The sequence below is a fragment of the Bufo bufo genome, chromosome 8 (genome assembly GCF_905171765.1).
Source record: "Bufo bufo chromosome 8, aBufBuf1.1, whole genome shotgun sequence".
NCBI classification, from domain to species: Eukaryota; Metazoa; Chordata; class Amphibia; order Anura; family Bufonidae; genus Bufo; species Bufo bufo.
In genome coordinates, this window is record NC_053396.1 from 107662276 (window position 1) to 107680188 (window position 17913).

Sequence of the window (17913 nt, forward strand, 5' to 3'; positions counted from 1 at the left end):
TTATGAAGATATTAAACAAAATCGGTCCCAGTACAGATCCCTGTGGAACCCCACTGGTAACATGACCTTGTTTTGAATGTTCTCCATTGACTACCACCCTCTGTTGTCTGTCACTCAGCCACTGCCTAATCCACTCAACAATATGGGAGTCCATGCTCAATGACTGCAGTTTATTGATAAGTCTTCTATGTGGGACAGTGTCAAAAGCCTTACTAAAATCTAGATATGCGATGTCTACTGCACCTCCACCGTCTATTATTTTATTCACCCAGTCAAAAAAATCTATAAGATTTGTTTGACATGATCTCCCTGAAGTAAACCCATGTTGTTTTTCATCTTGCAATCCATGGGATTTTAGATGTTCCACAATCCTATCCTTTAATAGGGTTTCCATTAATTTGCCTACTATTGATGTCAGACTCACTGGTCTATAGTTGCTCGATTCCTCCCTACTACCTTTCTTGTGAATGGGCACGACATTAGCCAATTTCCAATCTTCCGGGACGACTCCTGTTACTAATGATTGGTTAAATAAATCTGTTAACGGTTTTGCCAGCTCACCACTAAGCTCTTTTAATAATTTTGGGTGTATCTCATCAGGCCCCTGTGACTTATTTGTCTTCACCTTAGACAGCAAACTTAGAACATCTTCCTCTGTAAAGATACATGCATCAAACGATTTATTAGTCATTCTTTCTAGTGGAGGTCCTTCTCCTTTTTCTTTTGTAAAAACTGAACAGAAGTATTCATTAAGGCAGTCGGCTAGCCCTTTATTCTCTTCTACATACCTTCCGTCCTTTGTTTTTAATTTAGTTATTCCTTGTTTTAATTTCCTTTTTTTCATTTATATATCTGAAGAATGTCTTATCCCCTTTTTTCATAGACTGAGCTAGTTTTTCTTCTGCCTGCGCTTTAGAAGTTCTTATAACTTGCTTGGCCTCTCTCTGCCTAATCTTGTAGATTTCCTTATCTTCATTGCTCTGGGTTTTTTTATAATTACAAAATGCTAGCTTTTTATTTTTAATGATTTGGGCCACTTCTGCTGAGTACCACAGTGGTCTCCTCCTTTTTTTGCTTTTACTGACAAGTCTAATGCAATTTTCTGTTGCCTTCAATAATGCACCTTTTAAGTAGTCCCATTTCTCCTGGACTCCATGTAATCCGTTCCAGTCTGATAAGGACTCATTTATGACTAATTTCATTTTTGAAAAGTCTGTTTTTCTAAAATCTAAAACTTTTGTTTTTGTGTGGTGGGACTCTTTCACAGTTCTTATATTAAACCACACTGACTGGTGATCACTAGACCCCAAGGTTTCGCCTACAATGACATCATATACCGAATCCCCGTTTGTGAATACCAAATCCAAAATGGCCTCCCTCCGGGTTGGCTCCTCAACCACTTGTTGTAGAGATAACCCCAGTAGGGAATTTAGAATATCTGTACTCCTGGTAGAACTTGCTATTTTGGTTTTCCAGTTTATATCTGGGAGATTAAAATCTCCCATAATGATAACTTCTCCTTTCATTGTCATTTTAGCTATTTCTTCAACTAGTAGATCATCTAGTTCTTTAACTTGACCAGGTGGTCTATATATCACACCTACACGAGTTACTGCATGGTTAGCAAACTGCAACGTAACCCAAACTGACTCTATGTTGGCCTCACCAACTTGTATTAGGTTAGATTTAATGCTATCTTTCAAATACAGGGCCACTCCTCCTCCTTTCTTGCCTTCTCTGTCTCTTCTGTACTTCATACCATAATTGGCGCAACCTGGAGACGATGCTGCTTTAAAGTGTACTTTCATTCTGTATTTTGCTGCCTCTGTATCTGTATCTCCATCCTCCCACCATAGAAACCTCAGGAAGTTTCTATGTTTATATCTTTATTCTTCACATGAAACTGGTGGAACATATTTTCAACGTCACACATAACCGCTACGGGATACTTTCTGAATCTACAGAGTGCTCCAGGCAGAGTGTTTGTAAGATCTGGTCCTTTTAGTAGATGATAATTCAATGCAACACCATTGTACTTTGCTGATCAATCAAATACTACTCTAATCTTATCTGGTTTATTTGAGTGGTAAACACCTTGATGTGGGTTGCACCACACTTCTTTAGGTTTGTTATTAACTTTCTCTGCATGTCCTTCTTTGAGGATGCCTTCCATGAATTTCAAATAATCATTCTTGAGTTTGGGATCTCTTCCCAACCTTTTCTTCAAACATTTCAATCATGCTAGGGCAAGACTGTTATTTGGCAGACGAGGTCTTTCTCTAAAAGGTAAGGGCATTTCAAGATGACCTTGTTGATTCTGCTGAATAATTTCTTCTAGAGTGTGTACGAACTTTATGTCTTCTTGGGAAACACTCTTTTCTTTAAAGCTTATATCTGCAAAGACAGATTCAAGGATCTTGTTTACTTTTGCTGGACTTATAGTTGGTAACACTTGGACAGATATTCGATGACACAATCCTGTCACCCGTCTTGAGTTTGTGATCTGCCTTTTTTCTTCCAACAACACCCCATCCTAGATCAGTTTGAACAGCGTAGGGTACACCCTTTTCTCCTGTGACTACTTTTCGTGGTACCAAGGCTTCGGGACAATCTTAACCTATCAACAGTCCAACACCAAACCCCTTTTGCGGGGACATTTCATGAGATATGACAGATAGGCGCTCCCATTAATTGGCTGTTTCATAGGTAGGTATGCATTCTCGATCTAGAGGAATATCGTCTTTTGTATAAGCTGGAGGTAGATCTAATGTGCAGTTAGAATGAAGTCCTCTAACTCTCAGTCCTTTGACTCTTTGACTGTTCACTAATGTGTCTCTCTCTGTCATTGTGGTGAGTTTGTGCTTTACTGGTTCTGTAGCCACTTGTAATTCCTTGCAGATTTTTTTCTCAATGAAGGTGACGTCACTCTGTGCATCCAGTAGCGGATAGTCGTATACCTTCTTGTTCCTCCATTTAGGATTTGAAATGCACACTGGTACAACCATTGATGTGCCATTGCTTTCTCCTTCCCTCACTCAGCAGGTTAATACCGATACTTTATTTTCTTCCTCAGTACCTTTGGATATTGAGGATTTATCTTTCTTTGGACGTTCTTCATGTAGTGGTGTAGGATGGCGTCCTTTGCAAACGCTGCATGTGGCCTTTTTCTTACACTCCTTAGTAACATGGCCTTTTCTTAGACATCCGAAACACAGTTGGTTATCCAGTACAATTTTTTTCTTTTCATCTGGGGACTTCTTCAATTGTTGGCACTTGTGTATGGAGTGGTTCTCTCCACAGAATATACATTTGAAGGTAGTCTGAAGATTTGTTGGTTCTGTCTCTCTACTGATCCCAGTAGTGACTTTGAACTTGCTCTCATAGGTATCTAGACCTTTAGCTGCTGTGTTGGTTGCAAAGCTAGTTGCTCTTGCGCATCTTATATCTCTCACAGGCCTTTCTTCTAAGGATTTTAAGACGTATGATGATGTTACTGGATTACATGCTATTCGTGCTTCCTCATTGACAAACTCAGAAAACTTTTTAAAACTTGGGAAGTTCTTACCTAGATCTAACTGTTTAGTCACATATCGATTCCATCTAGAAGCCACTTCTTCAGGTAGCTTAGTTAGCATCCTGTGGTTTTCTAGATAGTCATTCAGTACTTCCAGTTTTTGAACATGTGGGATGGCATTTCTGCATGCTTGCAGGAAGTCACCATACTTTTGGAGTCTGAAGTGTTCTTTAGGACCTATTTTAGGCCAGTTATTCAGTTTCTCTCTAAAGGCTCTTTGTACTAAGAAAGGATGACCATATCTTGCATTCAATTTTTCCCAAGCTTGTGTGTAGGCTTCTTCGTCTTTTCTATAGAAGTTACCTTCAAGAATTTCCTTTGCTTCTCCACCAACATGTCTCTGAAGGTAGAATAACTTGTCAACTGGACTGAAGCAATGATGCTCAATGATCATTTCAAAACTTGCCTTCCACACTATAAACTTCAGTACGTCTCCTGAAAATACAGTGGGTTCCGGAATGGGAAGTCTAGCTAGGACTGTGGTCTTGCTGGGACAATGGTTGTAACACTCTCCTGAGCAATGCCGTGACATCTAGGAATAGAATTATTTCCTCACTAAGTGCTGGAGATTTCCTTCCATTCTCCTGGAGTATGTAGGAAAGTAGGAGTCTGACTACTCTGACTCATATCCTCCTCATGTACTCTGAGTCTGGCTTCTATGATCTTAACTTCTTTATGCCTTTCCAGACTTTTCATCTTTTGGCGCTGTGCCTCGATTTCAGCTTCCATCTGATGGTGTTGTGCATCCTTTTCAGCTTCCTTTTCAGCCATCAGTTGGCGCTGCGCCTCGATGGCAGCTTCCATTTGAATTTCTTCTCTCTTGACAGCAAGTTGTTCAGCTAATTCCTTTCTTTTGGCTGAAGTATTTTAGGACTCTGATATACTGGTGGCACTTCTGCTAGCGAAGGAAGTCACACTTGAGATTGTGGTACCACCTAAGGACCTAGCATAGTCTCTCCTAAAAAGCTCATTCATTCTACTTCTTGCTGTAACTTCATCATAGTTTTCTGCAGATAGTTCTCTCATGAGCTTTACCAAATCTTTAGTGACCGCAGTATATGTGTCCATGTTCCTTACAATATCCTGGGAAGGTGTCGTAAATGACCGCAGGTTGACATATGCTGCCATAAGCTCTGATTCAGATTCTTCTACCCTCTCTACCATATCACTCAAGTTCCCTTTTATACTTTCTTGCTTTAGATTTTTACGAATGTCTTTAATGTATAATTTCCATTTATCATAGATTCTGGTGAACTTTTTTCCTTTCAGTGCTGCTTCTTGCTCCAAATTATCCAGCATCTTTGGGGTCGGTTTTCTGGCACGTGATGAACGTCTTACAGTTGGAAGAAAAAGTATGTGAACCCTTTGGAATGATATGGATTTCTGCACAAATTGTTCATAAAATGTGGTCTGATCTTCATCTAATCAATGTAACATACGGTCAGAAGACCAAAAAATCCCTTTAGGGGTCTCTAACTAATATTAAAATATATATTTTTTTTTAATTATTAATACTATACTATTATACAGTAGAGATTTTGGATCTATATTTTGGATCTATATTTTTCTCCTGTATTAAACTATCCACTGTTGCTTTGGGATAGCAACAGCTTGTGGGGTAGCTAGATGGAGTGTGTATTCATATATATTCCTGTCTTGGTATTTGAACCAGGAAGGTAGTCGGTGCAGGGAATCAATTTGATGTGCTCATATGTATCCAGTTGGACCAGGAATGCATATGGCTACCACTGTATGTCATACCCCTCAATAGTGGGCCAGTTATGAGTTGGTTTATTTTTATTATATATAGTTTGTACTGTATCACTCGGTACACCGTGTTCCTACACAGTAGCCACTTATATAGTGGAATGTTTGTCTCAACTGTTCAGACGCATCCAGTATTGTCTACCACTTATTATCTGGGAGGAGATTGTATCTTGTTGCAACAACTGGCAATGTTGTCCACCAGTTGGCAACAAATCTCTCTCCTATGTTGGTGTTCCTGCATACTGACAGTTGATTTGTATCACGGTGACTGAGTTTGATAGTCGCTTCTAATATGCAATTCACTCTAAACTATGCCTCATGTTGCTATACAGCTATGCTTGAACTTGCTGGATGTTGACAAGGTGCCTTTGCACAGCCGCTATCTGGTCTATAGCTGGTCCTATATTCACCTGCTAATTCGCTCTCCGTATTCTGTCTAAAACTTATCGCTTCACTATGGCACCCCTCCCGACATGTTTCGCCACTGCTGTGGCTTCGTCAGGGGAAGTGGTGTCCTAAGCGTAAAGGGATTTTTTTGTCTTCTGAACATATGTTACATTGATTACGACATCCCGAAGGTCCCTAAATAGGGCGTTAGATTTGTTTCAATCTGATCTTCATCTGATCTTCATCTAACAATAGACAATCACAGTCTGCTTAAACTAATAGCACACAAAGAATTAAATGTTGCCATGTTTTTATTGAACACATCATGTAAACATTCACAGTGCAGGTGGAAAAAGTATGTGAACCCTTGGATTTAATAACTGGTTGAACCTCCTTTGGCAGCAATAACTACAACCAAACGTTTCCTGTAGTTGTAGATCAGACGTGCACAACGGTCAGGAGTAATTCTTGACCATTCCTCTTTACAGAACTGTTTCAGTTCAGCAATATTCTTGCCACTCCAGAAGACGTATTTTCTTCTGTTTAAGCCATTCTGTTGTGGATTTACTTCTATGCTTTGGGTCGTTGTCCTGTTGCAACACCCATCTTCTTTTGAACTTCAGCTGGTGGACAGATGGCCTTAAGTTCTCCTGCAAAATGTCTTGATAAACTTGGGAATTCATTTTTCCTTTGATGATAGCAATCCATCCAGGCCCTGTTGCAGCAAAGCAGCCCCAAACCATAATGCCCCCACCACCATACTTCACAGTGGGGATGAGGTTTTGATGTTGGTGTGCTGTGCCTCTTTTTCTCCACACATTAGTGTTGTGTGTTTCTTCCAAACAACTCAACTTTGGTTTCATCTGTCCACAGAATATTTTGCCAGTACTGCTGTGGAACATCCAGGTGCTCTTGTGCAAACTGTAAATGTGCAGCAATTTTTTTTGGCACAGCAGTGGCTTCCTCTGTGGTATCCTCCCATGAAATCCATTCTTGTTTAGTATTTTACATATCGTAGATTCGCTAACAGGGATGTTAGCATATGCCAGAGACTTTTGTAAGTCTTTAGCTGACACTCTAGGATTCTTCTTCACCTCATTGAGCAGTCTGCGCTGTGCTCTTGCAGTGATCTTTACAGGACGGCCACTCCTAGGTAGAGTAGCAGCAGTGCTGAACTTTCTCCATTTATAGACAATTTGTCTTACCGTGGACTGATGAACAGCAAGGCTTTTGGAGATACTTTTATAACCCTTTTCAGCTTTATACAAGTCAAGAATTCTTTATCGTAGGTCTTCTGAGAGCTCTTTTGTGCGAGTCATCATTCACGTCAGGTTTTGCTTCTTGCGAAAAGCAAACCCAGAACTGGTGTGTGTTTTTTTATAGTGCAGGGCAGCTGTAACAAACACCTCCAATCTCATCTCATTGATTGGACTCCAGGTGGCTGACACCTCACTCCAATTAGCTCTTGGAGATGTCATTAGTCTAGGGGTTCACATACTTTTTCCACCTGCACTGTGAATGTTTACATGGTGTGTTCAATAAAAACATTTAATTCTTTGTGTGTTATTAGTTTAAGCAGTTATTAGTTTATTAGTTTAAGCAGACTGTGATTGTCTATTGTTGTGACTTAGATGAAGATCAGATCACATTTTATGACCAATTTGTGCAGAAATCCATATTATTCCAAAGGGTTCATCTGCTTGTGCGATATTTGTTTGAGGCAAGACTAATGCTGCATCAGACTCTTCTACCTCAGACAGGTTTCCTTGCTCTTCCCCCTCTATCTATCTATCTATCTATCTATCTATCTATCTATCTATCTATCTATCTATCTATCTTTGTATCTTCTAACAGTAGCATGGTAATACTAGGCTCAGCCATTTTACTTTAAATGCTATAACAATCAATACAAATATTAAGAGTCCTTTCAGTTTAAATGCAATATTGAAAAATGCAGAAATAAATTACTTTCACTTTAAATATAACAGCGATAAATGCAGGCAATAAATGACTTTTACTTTAAATGCAATAGAGTCCGTGTAATACAAACTGTCCTTTGTTTTACTTTACAGTCTTTATCTGAACACAAAAATGTCTCTTTATGCCAAAGCCTATATGCCATGATAAGTAATAAAAGGAAAGCTCTGACCTTATTCTGAAGAGCAGGAACAAATGTCAATCTTAAGGGAAACGTGTCTTTTCTTGAAATGATGCAATGCTCTGTGCTGAGTTGCGATGCTCTGTGCAGACTTGCGATGCTTTGTGATGACTTGCGATGCGCTGGCTTGGATACGCTGCTGCAGGCTTTGGGCCTAGTGGCAGGAAACTAGCTGGCTGCAGTACGTTGTGTCTCCCCGTGGCTAGCGGTGCAGGCACTCTAGCTTTGGACTTTAGCCTCCCACCATGCGTCTATTTCTCTCTCTAGGGATCGCAGGAGGATTGGCGCTCTTTCTCTGACTATTTTGGCTTTGCCGTTCTGCCACTTTAAGAGTCGGCTGCAGTTTGACTAATGCACACATTCTATGGCCTTTATGGTAGCTCCGCTGAGATGTCTTTGCTTGCTCACTCAGGGAACAGTTGCTGCGGGGTGGTATATGCTGGCTCCTCGCTGCTCTAATGCGCTCTTTACTGTGCAAGTTGAGGAGCACTATCGCTTCACCCTCTGAGGGCAATAGTTTTACTGTGGCAGGCGCAGCACTATGAAGTGCCTTTTGCGCTGTGGCATTAGAATAATTTTTGTATCTCTGGCTTTTAGTCTAACCAGACTGTCTATTAGGCCTCATGCACACGACCGTTGTGTGCATCCGTGGCCGTTGTTCCGTTTTCCATGATTTTCTGCGGACCAATTGACTTTCAATGGGTCCGTTAAAAACTCGGAAAATGCACCGTTGTTCATCCGTCAAAAAAATAGGACCTGTCCTATTTTTTTGACGGACAACGGTTCACGGACCCATTCAAGTCAATGGGTCCGTGAAAAAACACGGATGCACACAAGATTGGCATCCGCGTCCGTGATCCGTGGCCGTTGGCAACTTTCACACAGACGGATCGCAGACTTCGTGAAAACTCATATCCGACAGTATATTCTAACACAGAGGCGTTCCCATAGTGATGGGGACGCTTCAAGTTAGAATATACTGAGAACTGTGTACATGACTGCCCCCTGCTGCCTGGCAGCACCCGATCTTTTACAGGGGGCTGTGATCTGCACAATTAACCCCTCAGGTGCCGCACCTAAAGGGTTAATTGTGCGTATCATAGCCCCCTGTAAGAGATCAGGTGCTGCCAGGCAGGAGGGGTTATATTCATTGGTGGCCAGTGTGGCCTCCCCCCCCCCCCCCCCCCCCCCAGTTAAAATCACGTTTCGAATCCCCCATCATTAGTGGCCAGTGCAGCCTCACATCTCCCCCCCCCTTGTTAAAATCACGTTTCGAATCCCCCATCATTGGTGGCCAGTGCAGCCTCACATCTCCCCCCCCTTGTTAAAATCACGTTCCGAATCCCCTATCATTGGTGGCCAGTGCGGCCTCACATCCCCCCCCCCCCCCTAGTTAAAATCACGTTCCCCCATCATTGGTGGCAGTGGAGAGTTCCGATCGGAGTCCCAGTTTAATCGCTGGGGCTCCGATCGGTAACCATGGCAACCAGGACGCTACTGCAGTCCTGGTTGCCATGGTTACTTAGCAATTTTTAGAAGCATTATACTTACCTGCGAGCTGCGATGTCTGTGACCGGCCGGGCGCTCCTCCTACTGGTAAGTGACAGGTCTGTGCTATAAGCAATGCGCCGCACAGACCTTTCACTTACCAGTAGGAGGAGCGCCCGGCCGGTCACAGACATCGCAGCTCGCAGGTAAGTATAATGCTTCTAAAAATTGCTAAGTAACCATGGCAACCAGGACTGCAGTAGCGTCCTGGTTGCCATGGTTACCGATCGGAGCCCCAGCTATTAAACTGGGACTCCGATCGGAACTCTCCACTGCCACCAATGATGGGGGAACGTGATTTTAACTAGGGGGGGAGGGGAGATGTGAGGCCGAACTGGCCACCAATGATGGTGGATTCGGAACGTGATTTTAACAAGGGGGGGAGATGTGAAGGCCGCACTGGCCACCAATGATGGGGGATTCGGAACGTGATTTTAACAAGGGGGGGAGGAGATGTGAGGCCGCACTGGCCACCAATGATGGGGGATTCGGAACGTGATTTTAACTGGGGGGGGAGAGGGGAGGCCGCACTGGCCACCAATGAATATAATATTGGGGAGGGAGGGGGTTAATTGTGCGGATCACAGCCCCCTGTAAAAGATCGGGTGCTACCAGGCAGCAGGGGGCAGTCATGTACACAGTTCGTAGGATATTCTAACTTGAAGCATCCCCATCACTATGGGAACGCCTCTGTGTTAGAATATACTGTCGGATATGAGTTTCACGATCTAACTCAAATCCGATGGTATATTCTAACATAGAGGCGTTCCCATGGTGATGGGGACGCTTGAAGTTAAAATATACCATCGGATTGGAGAAAACTCTGATCCTATGGTATATTAACTCCTGACTTTACATTGAAAGTCAATTGGGAACGGATCCGTTTGCAATTGCACCATATTGTGTCAACGTCAAACGGATCTGTCCACATTGACTTGCATTGTAAGTCAGGACGGATCCGTTTGGCTCCGCACTGCCGGGCGGACACCATCAAACTTTTTTTTCATGTCCGTGGATCCTCCAAAAATCAAGGAAGACCCACGGACGAAAAAACGGTCACGGATCACGGACCAACGGAACCCCGTTTTGCGGACCGTGAAAAAATACTGTAGTGTGCATGAGGCCTTACTCTGTAATTCCTCTAGCGCCGTTCTATGGAAACAGTAGATTTAAAGAGCACACCAAATGCTTCAAATAACTTTTTTATTAACTTCAACTTTTCTTCATATATAACACTGCCGCCTCCGCAGCAGATAGTCCATGTACATAACACGTGTTGAAAAGATATCACAAAATGTCGGTATGATTAAGATGGTGGTTTAACTGTTCAATCTTTCAACATAAAGTGGTGGATATATTTCTCGCTTGAGTATCTGTACTCTCACTAAGTTATGATCTCTCTGAGAGGTATATCTGAGGTCGAACTAATAGTTAACTTGCAGTATGCAGTTAGCAGTGACTATTTGCAGATTGGTTGAGTATGATCTAGTATGGTTGTATGCAATTTGTATTGCAATATGGAATCTGAATGCTTGCAACTTGTAGCTTGCAATTTGTATTTGCAATTGTATTTGCAATTGTATTTGCTATTGGTGGAACTGTAAGTAAACACATATATATATATATAGTTCAGTATACAGTTCTAAACACAATACTAACAATAGGAACATTATATAACTGTTTTAAATACATATTTTGACCTCTTGTTCCCGAAACACTCAGCTCTCAGTGAAGTGAATGTCTCTTCAGCTCCTGTCTCTGGTGATCAATAATTCCAGCCGCTCCTGCTAGGGGAATTCCCAGACAGGCTGTGTGTGAGGCTGGCTGTGATTGGTGAAAACTCTTGCTGTGTGAGAATCTGGCTGTGATTGGTCTAGACTTCTGCCCAGCAACAACAGATTAACACTATAATTTCTGTTGTTTCGGCTGTGTCACTGAGCTTACCTTACATTACAAAATGAATCTTAAAGGCATATTATCTTTTTCTGCTTCAGTGAACACAAAATATAACAGTTATATGACATCCAAAACATGATGTCACGGTAAATAACTCTGCTTTTGTCTTTAACACATAAACATAGGAACTGTATTAAGGCTATTGGCATGTCTAGCTGTATACACATATAAGCTATACTAGCAACCTAGGACAGGTCCTAGCTGGCCAGCTACACTATGATATTTTATTAAGCAGATCTGCCGGGTTTCTTCGCTATTGAAGCCCCATCCTGTCCTGCTCTCACAGCTGCCTCCCTCCTCCATCCCTGCACCTGCCATGGAGGGGCTACCTCCTCCATGCCTAAAGGAATGCTGCTGTCTGGGTCCTAGAAGCACCCTGCTTGTGTAGTGTCCCACTCTGCAAATGTGGGCACTACTAAGGGTTATGTTGCTCCCACCTCCTGTGGGAGAATGGTATTTTGTATTGCATTGTAATGCCATGTTAATTCCTGTGTACCAGGCCTGTCAGGGGTGTAGTTTCTCCTCCCAAGCTGTAGAGGGAGCTAGGGAACCCCCTAGTATATATAGTTAGGCCCAGACAGGAAGGAGTTAGTGCAGTATATTCCAGGGTCCTGAGCAAAAAAAGCTCAGAAGTTGCACCAGGAGAAGAGTCTGCCTCCTGAGAAACCAAGTTCCTACAAAAATACAGTGCAGAGCCAAGTTTATTCCAGCCAAACAGAGAGCTGAAGGGCAGAAGGATATATTTAAAGCAAGGAGACATATACGAGAGGAAGTTTTTCCTAACCAAGGATAAAGCCAGCAATGGGGCATACAGGCCTTGGAGAAAGACAGACAGGATCCTGAGGAAAAGTGCAGCCTGATCTGTAAGTGTTTAACCCTCTGAGTATCTTGCAAAGAACATTGCCTGCCATTTGATGTAAAGCCCGCCTGTCACCATCTTTTACATGTGGAACTGACCAAAGACTGTAAATAGTTAACCTGTTCAGTAAAAAGGAAGTTTTGGTTCACTGCAACGTGTGTTCCTCACTTATTACCACAAGAAATAGGTGTGCCACTGTTACCGGCCCTGGCGTCACGAACTTTAAGGGATCTTGCCACAGGAACACTAAACCTACAACACCTAGGGCACCTCACCTACCACCTGGCCTGGTCCCTATGCACAGAGAGTGCCCCAGAGGATCCATGTGCCAACCTCTCCATCACTGCTGTACGCCTGCCCAGGGTATATAAAAACTGTGAGTACCAAGAGCAACCCTCGTTCTGCCTATTAACCGTGACCTCACATTCGCTCACCCTGCAGGGTTGCGTACTGCACTTGTATTAGAAGTGCTTTCTGCCTCTCCTGGCTGTGCAGGAGGGGCTTAGCAGGAAGATTCCTAACAGCAGAAATAAAGAAACTTTTACAGGAGGAAGGGAGACTGAGGAGAAGCTGTGATAGCTTACTGCTGGGACTGGGGCATTCCTTCTATTGCTATGTCTGTACAGCTTACTGCTGGGACTGGGGCGTTCCTTCTATTACTATCTCTGTACATCTTACTGCTGGGACTGGGGCGTTCCTTCTATTACTATGTCTGTACAGCTTACTGCTGGGACTGGGGCATTCCTTCTATTGCTATGTCTGTACAGCCTACTGCTAGGACTGGGGTGTTCATTCTATTACTGTGTCTGTAAAGCTTACTCCCGGGATTGGGGCATTCCTTCTATTGCTTTATCTGTACAGTTTACTGCTGGGACTGAGGCGTTCCTTCTATTGCTATGTCTGTACAGCTTACTGCTGGGATTGGGGAATTCTTTCTATTACTATGTCTGTACAGCGTACTGCTGGGACTGAGGCGTTCCTTCTATTGCGATGTCTGTACAGCTTACTGCTGGGACTGGGGCGTTCCTTTTATTACTATGTCTGTACAGCTTACTGCTGGGACTGGGGCGTTCCTTTTATTACTATGTCTGTACAGCTTACTGCTGGGACTGGGGAATTCTTTCTATTACTATATCTGTACAGCTCACTGCTGGGACTGGGGAATTCTTTCTATTACTATGTCTGTACAGCTTACTGCTGGGACTGGGGCGTTCCTTCTATTGCTATGTCTATACAGCTTACTGCTGGGACTGGGGCGTTCCTTCTATTACTATGTCTGTACAGCTGTCACGTCACGAGCAGGAACTCTGAGGAGAACCAACACCAGCGCTTCCCCAGCCAAAAGAAGCTATCAAACGCATAGCATGATGGGGGAGGCCAGACTAAATAGAGGAGAAGAAATGACCACTTAAGTTACACCTGAGACATGAGGTGTGGTCATCCTCAGCAACAACACAGCAAAGTGAAACCAAAGGGGCTGTCAATCACGTGCAGCCAGTCTCCTCGATCTTCTGGTCCCGGTCCCAGGCGGGACTGTGACAACAGCTTACTGCTGGAACTGGGGCATTCTTTCTATTACTATGTCTGTACAGCTTACTGCTGGGACTGGGGCGTTCCTTCTATTGCTATGTCTATACAGCTTACTGCTGGGACTGGGGCGTTCCTTCTATTACTATGTCTGTACAGCTGTCACGTCACGAGCAGGAACTCTGAGGAGAACCAACGCCAGCGCTTCCACAGCCAAAAGGAGCTATCAAACGCATAGCATGATGGGGGAGGCCAGACTAAATAGAGGAGAAGAAATGACCACTTAAGTTACACCTGAGACAAGAGGTGTGGTCATCCCTAGCAACAACACAGCAAATTGAAACCAAAGAGGCTGTCAATCACGTGCAGCCAGTCTCCTCGATCTTCTGATCCCGGTCCCAGGCGGGACCGTGACAACAGCTTACTGCTGGAACTGGGGTGTTCTTTCTCTTGCTATGTCTGTACACCTTACTGCTGGGACTGGGGCATTCTTTCTATTACTATGTATGTACAGCGGTTTTGATTAAATGTCTGAGGGGCTCTTGTCTCTATGAGAAAACACAGGTGGGTGGGTTTCTCTGGACATGCTTGCTACAATGCATGCTGGGATTTTTACTTTCACTTTACAGCTGTTCCTCCCAAACATCTGGTCTGAGGAGTTCCTCCAGGGAAGTGTGTCATGGTGAACAGGTTAGAAACATTATATATAGCCAGTACATTTAGTTTTAGGCTAGTTTCACACTAGAGCAAGGAACTCCAGCAGGCTGTTCCGGTGGGTGAACAGCCTGTCGGATCCGTGCTGCCGCTAGTGCACACGTGCCCCCCGACTATTGCTTCGGCCCCATTGACTATAATGGGGACGGGCCGGAGTTCAGGCAGCAGCACGGCAAACATGCCGAGCGGTGGCCAGAATAAAAGTACGACTTGATACTTAGAATGGCCAACCCCTTTAAGAATAAGAGCATATAATATTACACAAAAAATATTCTAAAGTTTTCAAACCAGCACCTGGATCTGAATACTTTTGTAATTACATGTAATTAAAAATTTGTATCTATATAGCGTCACCTGCGGTTTGTTTTTTCCTTATTTCTTTGACCTGCTCTGTGATAGGGAGAGCATGGACATGCCCCCTTAGCTGCAGCAGAAAAGACACTCCCTTTGAGATGTCAGCTTGATATAAATCTAGCAGAGCAATGAATGGGGAGATCTCTGGATCCATGTGAGGTACACGGCTGGTTCTAGGATTGAAATAGATTGTGATGACTATATGATGTCTGATTTTCATTTTTTTACTTTAGTCATGGGATAACCCCTTTAAGATAAAACTTTAATGAGAAACTGGCAGTAAACAATGAATAAAACTTACATCAGCGAAAGTCAAATACTCTGGATTGCTTATGAAGTTTTCCAAACAATTGAGTAACTGGCTGACTTTAGATGAATGAAACTGGCTACTGTTTACTTTCACAATATTACCCAAGCACTATGCTGAGATCATGCTGGGACCGGGCTCTTGTGCCGTTATACATCTCAAGCTTTGGCTCTGTGCTGTGACTTACAGATTTCTACTCAGTCCTTGCTCAATGAATTCAGCAGCTTATACTTGGTGGCCCACTGTGTACTAATATGTGTACATAACATTGTGTGTCGTCACACTGTACTAATCTGTGTGGGAAAAGTGACCGCTCACTGTGCGGACTGCACACAATACAATATTCAGAAGAGAGTGCATGTAATGAGAGCTGTCAGTAATGAGATCTACAGCATATCCTGCTTATAACGCAATGGTTCTGACTGTAGATAACTGCACTAACATTATCAGCAGAAATATATATTGGGCCAGATTTATCATTAGCTCAAGTCAGAATAATGGAGTGAAAAAGTCGCAAAAAAATGCGCAAACACTAAAACTGCGCACAAATTTGCGACTTTTTTCTGCTCTGCACTATGCTCGCCAGTTTTCAGGAAAGTGGGCGTGTTTTCTTATGTAAATGAATCTCTAGACAGATTTACTATTGGGACTATTTAAAAAGTTGCAAAAAAGTTGCAAAAAAAAAAGCGCAATTTCACTCCAGTGAGGACCATGCTTTTCTTATGAGACTTTTTAATAGAACATGCGACTTTTTCGTAAAAACGTGCGACTTTTGTAAAGCTGCTTACTGACGGATAAACTGCTACCGTCAAACCACATTTATTACAGTCTTAAAGGGCCGATCATAAATCTGACTTGGCTACTTTAGCCATATGTGAAAGTGGAGTGAGCTGTCAGAGTAATGATAAATCTGGCCCAATTGTGTCTACAAATATTGGACTTTCTACAGAATGGAAAGTGAGAAATAGATCTGCTGATTACAAGCCGTAGCATACAAGTGGCTGATAGTTGTGCTATGTAACAGGATATGGGGGCGGGCGGTGGAGATTGTGCTGGTGCATGTGACATCAACAGGAACGCCCACAGAGCCTGAGGAGACATGAGAAACAGTAGTGAATCTCATATCAGAGAATTTCTGAGAGCATGTGATGCAAAGCTGATACCAGTAAACAAACAAGTGCAATTTTATTATGTGCTGTATTACAGTAAGATATGGGGTAAATGATTTTTGATGCACAAGGTGTCCATAGCTTTTAAAGAAATATAACAGTGACATGACGAGGGTGTTGGTTATCTCTGTTCGCCATTTACCTACATACCCTTCTTTACACCTTTAACCACCATTACACCTCCCGGCCACAGAGCCCCAATCCCAATAAAAACTCGGACCACCAACTGGAAATGTAATGGCCACAGCAGCCGTTTATTAAATAACAATTACAACCATAACATAACATAATACTGTAAACCCCAATCGGGGAAGGTCCTTGAAGCCCCAAAAACATCGAGCTGTCGAACCGGGGTGAGCCATTCTTGCCTCCAGCCGTAACGCCCAGCTCAAAGGCACCACCGAATGACCCCCCCTCGATTCACCACAACCGCTCGGTCCACTTGGGAGTCCAGCCCCCACCGTGGGGCCCCCCCAATTGTCCTCAGATTCCACCGTGCCCAACTCCAAGGACCCCCCCCCCCACTGTCACAAGCCGCCATGACAAAACCAATCCCCACAAACCTCCCAATACCACAACCCCGATCCCTTCAACTCCAAACCAGAAAAAAGGGGAAGGGTGGGTGGGAGCTTTTCCTCTTTCCCAAAATGGCCCCTGCCTTCCTCTTCCCTGCCTATTTAACCCCTTAACTCCACCCCCTCACTCAACCTAACCTATCCTAACCTTTCTCCCTGCCATGGCCCCCTCCCTCTCCCCTAGCCCGACCACTCCCCCCCCAGCTCACTAAACCAAACCCCCGTCATAGGGGCCTCCCCTAAAGGGGGCTCCGCCCTCCCTCAGTCCGGCCATTGCTTTACCTTCATACCCTTCTTTTACACCTTTAACCACCATTACACCTCCCTGCCACAGAGCCCCAATCTCAATAAAAACTCGGACCACCAACTGGAAATGTAATGGCCACAGCAGCCGTTTATTACATAACAATTACAACCATAACATAACATAATACTGTAAACCCCAATGGGGGAAGGTCCTTGAAGCCCCAAAAACATCGAGCTGTCGACCCGGGGTGAGCCATTCTTGCCTCCAGCCGTAACGCCCAGCTCAAAGGCACCACCGAATGACCCCCCCTCGATTCACCACAATCGCTCGGTCCACCTGGGAGTCCAGCCCCCACCGTGGGGTCCCCCCCAATTGTCCTCAGATTCCACCGTGCCCAACTCCAAGGACCCCCCCCCCACCGCCACCAACGACCGGACTTGACCACCTCAACTCCGGGCGTTCCTCCACAACCTCAGGGCCACCTCAATGCCCTCCTGCAACGCCAAACTCCACATATTCAGCCCCACCGCATTCAAATGCACTCCGTCCGATCTCCAAAAAGCCCCCGTTCCAGCCTCTAAATCCCTATGCCTGACTACCACCACCCCGTTCCTTGCCATAAAACGCCCCCTTTGCCCTATTCACCTTTACCCTTGCCTTATTCACCGCATCCACAGACCGAGCCTCCCTCCACACCTGCCGGGAACAATATCAGACCATACGGTCACCATACCCGGAAATAACGACCACAACTGTAAGAAATCCCACTTG

The 17913-nt window shown here is 43.9% G+C and overlaps 1 long non-coding RNA gene across 1 annotated transcript; it reads right to left on the reverse strand.

The window, feature by feature from the left end:
* Positions 1–2049: 2049 nt before the first annotated feature.
* LOC121009397 lies at positions 2050–16624 on the reverse strand. Its single transcript, XR_005780749.1, has 3 exons — positions 16490–16624; positions 3977–3980; positions 2050–2060 (listed from the first exon to the last, which is right to left on the reverse strand). It is a non-coding gene; the product is annotated as an uncharacterized LOC121009397 (long non-coding RNA).
* Between the last annotated feature and the right edge of the window lie 1289 nt (positions 16625–17913).